Source organism: Trichomycterus rosablanca, chromosome 6 (genome assembly GCF_030014385.1).
Source record: "Trichomycterus rosablanca isolate fTriRos1 chromosome 6, fTriRos1.hap1, whole genome shotgun sequence".
NCBI classification, from domain to species: domain Eukaryota; kingdom Metazoa; phylum Chordata; class Actinopteri; order Siluriformes; family Trichomycteridae; genus Trichomycterus; species Trichomycterus rosablanca.
In genome coordinates, this window is record NC_085993.1 from 48,375,574 (window position 1) to 48,384,065 (window position 8,492).

Below are 8,492 nucleotides of genomic sequence, written 5' to 3' on the forward strand. Positions count from 1 at the left end.
TAGTAATCATAAGGTTGCCGATTCAAGCCTCACCACCACCACTGTTGGGCCCCTGAGCAAGGTCCATAACCCTCAATTGCTCAAACTGTATTCAGTCATCATTGTAAGTCGCTTTGGATAAAAGCGTCTGCTAAATGCTGAAAATGTAAATGTTGGCCACAGCTGCCCTTTTATGGCCCACACTTCTCCACTTTAGCCTCTTATTTGGGCCCATCTAAAAATGAGGTTAATTAAGATTCACTGTACAAGCACATTTGAAGAGCATTGTTCTTTTATTTATCTACACTGTTGTCTTGTAACAGTCACATCAGAGCAAGAAGGGCCTGGGTTCGATTCCCTGGCCGGACAGCCAAGGTTCTTTTTGTGTAAAAGTGACAACAGCAACAGTACGACCACTGCTAGTTCTTGCTTATAGTTACATTTTCAGCATGTAGCAGACGCTTTTTATCCAAAGCGACTTACACAATGAGCAATTGAGGGTTAAGGGCCTTGCTCAGGGACCCAACAGTGGCAACTTGGTGGTGGCGGGGCTTGAACCGGCAACCTTCTGTTTACTAGTCCAGTACCTTAACCACTGAGCTATCACTGGCCCAGATGTTACAGTTACAGATGTACTACGGTGCACGTTAGCATACTACGGTTACTCTGTTATATTTGAATAATTTATAAAAGAAAATTTAACTCGGGCTACTTTTTACTTGGTCACATACAAGTGTTTTTGTTCTGGTACATTTTTTACTGTGGATTAACCATTATATATAGGGCTTGTTTGGCTAAATTGCATATTTTGTTGGGTTTTTTTTAGCTAAAAATGACCTCTACAGAAAACAATTAAACCAAAATAAAAACTATGAACCAAAAGAAAATCATTTTCCTCCATATCTACCAACGTAGTACTGTGAATTAACCATTATACTTCATCATGGAGTTTTGGCTCCTCTGGCTAAATTGCATATTTTGTTGGTTTTGTGGCGGTAGAAATGACCTCTACAGATAACTATTGAAATATATATTATATTAATGTATAAAGTGTTTCAGAAACAACGTATAATAAAGCAAAAAATTTTTTTTCTCCCTATGTACCAACGAACGATGCGTGTTTCTTATATGTACTCTGCCTATGCTAGCGTAATATTATAGGCTTGCTAATGTACTTGCTAATGTATTCAATTATTTCTCCTAAATAGCTCAAATTTTACATTTCCTAATTTACCCAACTTTGTATTAAACAAAAATCCAGTATTATTTACAAGAAACAGCAGGTGTCAGTGTTATACACGAAAAAGAACAAAAAGTCAATCGGTTCCAGTCAGTCAGTTTAGCATCTGAAATAGCAGCGCTGCTAAATGTGTCACTACAGGCTCAGTTAAACTTCTACATTATATTTCAGTTTTCTTAATACGAAGCTACTGAAAGATTCTGTGTTCTTCTAGTCGACTGGTTCTCCAATGGGGCGAACATCTGTTAGGATAACTGGACAGAGCGCTGTAAAGGAAAATTCAATAACTGAAAAATACAGAGAAACTAAATTGCTAAAATCACAGACCAAGCTAAAATATATAAGATTTAAATATTAACATGTCAAATCTTCCAACATCTTCCATTACAACCCAGTGTAACACTTAAACCTAACAGAGGGTTCTAAAGACAAAAACAAAATGCAAAGTAAAAGAATTACACTAACATACATCTGTGAATAAATGTAAGGCGGTTAGGGTTGCACCTATAAAAAATGTAACGGGTCTTACACCATCATAGGAACATTATTAAACTGTTTTAGACTGTTTAACATTTATATTTTCATTCTTTATAGTAATAAATCAGAACCATGTATTAGGCAAAACAACATGCATAAAGAAAAATTTTTCTCAATAGTGCAAATAACATTTTTACATAATCCATCTTCACACTGACATGCAGCGCCAGTTCTAAACTTGTGAACTGATGAATCTTGTGTAATGAGTAACTACAGTTCCTGTCATGAATGTAACCAAAAGTGTAAAAACATGACGTTAAAATCCTAATAAACAAACAAAACTAATCTGTCAGATTCCTAAAATAATCACACACACACACACACACACACACCAAACCTAATATTCTACTAAAATTGTTTAATAACATAATAATAATAATAATAATAATAATGAACATAAAGTAGAATTCCAGATAATTTTGCAATTTTTACACCTCAATTACATTTTTGTAGTGTATAAACCAACATGCCCAACTCTAAACACAGAGAACTTCTGACAAGTTCCACAGTATCACTCCTGCAAGTGATGGCCGGATAAAGATTCAAACAGAACTCATGCTGGATGAGGATTTTAATTTCCTCATGCGCTTCTCCTGATAAGCACTGCACATCCCTCCCTTCCGTGTCTGCAAACACGGTGCTTCCTGCTGCCACAGAAAATTTCTAACAGCAATTAACTCCTAATAGCTTTACCCACATCTCACTGCCACACTAACTCTCTGAATGGCTACTAACTCCAGCCACCACACAGCCTCAGAGGTGGGAGTGATTGATGCCAGTCATTTTGCTGAAATAAAGGAATTACAAAAGGGAACACTGGTCACCATAAATCTGCTTTTGTTCCACTCTAAGAAAAGAAAGGAAATTGAAAGTGCAATGTTAAAAAAGACGAATGCATTGTGGAATAATACTCTATTGTGGTTCTCGCCTGTTATAATGTTTGGGTTATGTTGCCTTTTTGTGTGGTTTCCTATCTGCACAGACATGATTACAAAAGTTTTGCATTGAAATGGAACATTACTGTTAGATAGTCATCTAGCCAGATCGGTTTTGGTATCTCTCTGACAATTCTCCCATTTGTAAAAATGGACAGTTTAATTGTCCTTAGTGTCAAAAGTGTATGGACACCTGACAATGAACTTGTTAGACATTCCAACCCAAGTGCAATTTGGGGTCCCTCATCCTTTGTAGCTGTAACAGCCTCCACTCTTTTGGTATTCAGTCAAATGAGTAAATGTGAGGTCAGTCACTGTTAAAAGAGAAGAACTGGCTTATTTATTTAGTCCAAAGGTTTCTTACAGAAGTTCAGGACTCTGGAGAAGTTCAGGACACCGGAGTCCAGTGGCTACCAAACTCGTCAAAGCATGTTTTTATAAACAATACTTAATGCAAGGGCACACAAAGGAAAAGAAATTAGCCCTCACCAAACTGCTGCCACTCAGTTGAAAGCATATAATGTATTTTATATAACTTTTTTATATTTAATAAATCTGTTAGCAATGCTATGTTACATGATGCTACATGATGAGTGTGGTGTAGTTAGCGTATGCTATACCACAGCTGTTACAACCACAAAAATGTGGTATTATTGCTCCTTCAGGTAAGTCTATAACAAAAGTACATGTAGTTTAAATTAGTTCATGAAAAACAGAAAACCAGAAAAAGCGGGACTCGATAAAACCACAGAGAAAAACAATGCTGTTCAAGAAAAAGGTTTTTACCTGAATTTTTACACAAATGTTTTATGTGGACGGATACAATAAATATTTTAACAATTTTAAACAACTCTACACTTTTCCCTCCAAAAACATTTATGCTATCAAAACGTATCCATTGCTGCAAAGCCTGCTGAAATGTGTATAAAGAACAGTTCAACAAATTGAATTAAAAATTGTTTAATATGTTTTTAAAGGAAGGTCATGGTAGCTTATCATTAATTTGTCAACCAAAGCTTAACAGACACAAAATAGACTGGTTAAAATACATGAATAGCTTGAATTGCCAAGCCAGAATCCAGCTAGTAACTCACCTGTGATTTAGTGGTATGATCCAGAATAGTTGGTTATGTGGTTTCAGTAGTTTTTCAATACAAGCGTTCACATACTGTGAATTCTTTGTTAATTAAACTTTAGAATATGCATGTCAGTGATGAAGAATGAATCACATTTTTAAAGTTAATGTAGTCACCTCTGTATTTTAAAGGGGTCTGAAACCTTTTCTTTCATCTATTGTTAAACCTATAGTACCAACATGAAGATGCCATTTTTATTGTTATGTCTACATTAATAATAAAAATCTGCAATACAGCTACATATAAACAAATAAAATCCTGGTCGAAAAGGAAGTGGTTCAATCTGTCACTTAGTTTTGCTCCTTGTCCATGTATCATTAGAAATTAAATTGTGCTTCTCAAGACTACATTGTGTCTGTCAAGAAGACTGGTATTATCACATTCCCTTTTAAACAATAACATGCCATAAAATTACCCTGATTTATTACGTACCCTCTGATATAAATAAAGAAGTAAGAGGCTAGACAACAAAGGAGATGCGCCTCTTCGTAGATGCCATGGCAACCCAATGAAAATCAACGCACATCAAATGTCTGGTGCTGTGAGACGGAGGCCACTGGGGTTTTCCTGCTCATTCAGCACACACTTCCACTGAGCGCAGATATTAAGCCAATTAGTGACAAGCAGTGGGAGAGATTTCTGTGTCGACGTGAAACAAAGAGTCACCAGGGACCCTGGGGATTCAGACACACACACACACACACACACACACACACCAAACACACATACACACACACACACACACAGAAATGCAGATCCCATCCCAAGTAATAGCTTGCATGTGTATAGTGCTTTAAAAAATATTCAATTTTACTCCTGTTTAGGTAGGTCATTGTCATATAAACAGGCTAACAAACAGGACTGTAGCTCAGAAAATATGAATAATAAAAAAACAGAAACAATTCAGACAAAATTCATTTTTAAAAACAATTTAATATCAATATAAAGATATTTATCAACAACTCAATTTTCATAGAAACGTGAGTGAGACCATTTTGGCATACAGTACAGATATCCCATGTAAGTACAGTGTCGCTAGGTTAACCTTAAACACCCTATATCCCACAAAACCCTACAGGTACACAGGAAGAAAAAAAAGGAAAACGGGGGTAGGGGGTCAGAAAAATGTACATGAACATAAGCAAGGCACCAATAAATTAAACTGATAATCCTTTTCTCTCAACACAAAACAGAATCTATTAAATAGAATTAAATTAAACACACCACATTATCTTCTACTAAGACTTACTGTTAAAATTCTAATAAAATTAAATCAGACAGAGAAAAAGAAAACACTTTGGCTGATTAATTTTTAGTTACAATCAAGTAGTAAAGAAATCCACTGCTTTCATTATACAAATCAATTCAGATGTGGTCTACACTCCTTCCTCGGCTGCAGACTAATATAGACATCTTTTTACAGAAAGGTTTCAAACATTATCAAAAGTGTTTTCAGTATGAAAAAGTATTTACAAATCTCAATTCAAACCCCGTGGATCTTCCCTCCCCTCGCCTCCCCCCGTGTAATCATGTACACAGTGCAGAAGGCTTTACGAAAAAGTTTGTGCAACCAACAGTGTAGAAAAATGTTCCAAGTTCAGCTGTGGGATGAACCGAGAGAAAAATGGTTCTGTATATGACCATAAAAATAAATGAGCCTGGGCATTTCTTTAATTAGTTCATGATCTGACCAGGGAAATCAAAAAGAAGTCAAAATATCCACAAGACTGAGGGTGAGAAGGAGAATACAGGAAAGTCAGCTCACTGGGGTGGGGTGTGGGGGGGCGTTCTGCTTTTAACATCCGAGTTGCTGAAGAGGGAGCGCTGAACAGTTCCATGAGATCTCTGGATAATTCTTCCAGTTTGCCCAGTGAGTGAAGGAAAATTAGCCCTTTTTTGGAAACAACATGCCTTCTGGTATGTGTCGGAGTGAGGACGGGTTAAAACTGATGTTAGTGGTAAGACATGCAATGAGATGAAGGTAAAAAGAGATGAAGGAGCAGCATGGTGTCACCCCGCACTGCGCCACAGCAAAGCAGGGATTTTTATCAGATATGCATAGAATAAGAATACAGAAAGATTTACCAAGCACTGACAGTCATCTACTGAGAAAGTACCCATCAACACAGGCCCTGAGGACGTTTTCACACTCGTGTACATATACATTGTTTATTCAAGAATAATTTAATTGTTCGGAGGAAGGTGTGTTAGAAATTGCAGTATTCTTTTATTATATCTTCTCTGTGTATTTTTTTAGGTAGTCATTAATAATCATTAATAACAAGGGTACATTTTTTTCTTTTTTTATTCTGTCACAATCTTTTCAATTTAAAATACACTGATCAGCCAAAACATTAGGACCTCACCCCAAATATGTGCATGGCAGTGCCTATTTTGTATCACTTGTGCATTTCACGATTTGGGAAACACAAAATGTTGGGCTGATAGTGGTTACTCGTCATGAATGTGTTGAATGCAGCAGATATGACCAGGCATAAATACCTAAATGACTTCAACAATGGAAATGCAGATCATTAAAATTTGAGTAAGGAGGCAAATGTCACAACACACAGTGCATCAAACTCTTCTGTGTATAGGGGTGCACAGGACACTGTAGGATGATCCACCTACCTCAGAACATACAGAAGTTAAAGAACCTGAAGAATTTAATGTCCTGGTACCAGGTACCACAGGACTTCTTAAGTTTGTGGAGTCCATGTCTCATCAGGTCAGAGCTGTTTAAACTGCATATCAGGTCCAAATGTTTTGGCTCATTAGTAGTGTGTAAATAGTGTGTTACTAGCACACTGTCTAATACACACAATAAAGGTTCGACAATCAGCTTTAACTACTAAAAAGCATGTTATGTAAACTGTAAAAAAGAGTAAAGAACTCCTAGGGCCAACAGATCCAAATCATAATAACATCATACTGGCTATTTAGTGCACTACTACATTAAGGTTTTTATGTTGTACTTCATACTGTGTATTGATCTATTGAGCAGGAACACCCTTGCGATTTTGCCTACTTCCCATCTCGACATTAAGTCCAACAAAATGGTGTGAATAATCTAATTCAAATAAATAAGGTCAGTAATTTTAACATAATTTCCAGAGGAACTATTGAATAAAATAAAGCATTTATTTATTTATAATTCCTTCCTTCAATCTTAAGCTGGGCTCCAGTGCAAAACTTGTTTTTAATTTCCCAAATGTGCCCGCAAAACAAACTAATAATGAAGCAAAAGTGTGAAAAGGGCCAAAAGGTGTCTGCTTTGGGACCTTGAATAAAAATAATCATAGTAGATTATTTGTCTATCACAAGTTACATGCATACCAAACTAAAAGAGATTTTAAAGAGATTTCTCAATAGACAGCAAACCAAACTAAAAGAGATTTTAAGGAGATTTCTTAACCCTTTGATGCACAACCTGGGTCAAAAGTGACCAAACTGAGTTTTTATTTTCTATATCTTTGCAATAAATTAATTTCGTCATTCAAGCTTCCGTGAATTTTTCAATTAACTTGTTTTTGATCATCACAAATCCTTATTTCAGTTTTATATTTTTTGCTTTTTTAATAAAAATCATTTTTGTATCACTACCCTTCTAATGCACAACATGGGTCAAAAATGACCCTTATGTATTTACTATGGAATTTGACAGGAACTACTGACATTTGTAAGTGTTTGTAGTCAAAAACATATTTACTGATCTTTTGAAAGACAACCAAAGATTAGGCTCTTGAATCTTGAATATGTCCAATACTATTTGCTTGCTAGTTGTTTACATATTCTAGTATAGATAGCTTTTATTAGCTAAGACAGCAAATACATGAATAACTGACAAATGTGCATATGAAAATATTCTTGAATGGATGAATATGGGTCATTTTTGACCCATGTTGTGCATTAGAAGGGGTTTGCTTAGCTTGTGCATCAAAGGGTTAATAGACAGCATACCAAACTAAAAGAGATTTTAAGGATTTCTCAATAGACAGCAAATCAAACTAAAAGAGTTTTTAACGATTTCTCAATAGACAGCAAACCAAACTAAAAGAGATTTTAAGGGTTTCTCAATAGACAGCATAACAAACTAAAAGAGCTTTTAAGGAGATTTCTCAACAGACACTTTTATAGCTTGAATAATTAAAGTATCACTTTAAAGGATGAAGCAGCACCTCATAAAACCAATGAAGTATGAAGTCACACCAAAACAGCAAAGCAACTATCAATGAACCTAAGTCCTTATGACCTATGTACTCATAAAAAACACAAACACCCAGACTTACACCCAGACAAACACTTGGATAAAGACAAGTACAATTTACCCTGTATTGCTCTTGGGAGATTAGTAAAAAATTACTGAGAAATTTACATCATTACATGAGCTGAAGTATCTGAAGTAGAAACTACATACAAACAGTCATGAAATTAAAAGTAGTTCACCTTGACTTTACCGAATAACAGGAGGAAAACTAACACTACAAAAGATGAAATTAAGACAGCAACATCGTAGCACCTGATATCTATGACCAAATCAACAGTGTATTAAAGTATTTCTCTCAATCTCAACAAACAAAAAACTGACCCTCATCAAGCTCACCTATCACAGCACACAAACATTACACCAGACAGACAGGGCTGGGCCACATGACAAAACTGATC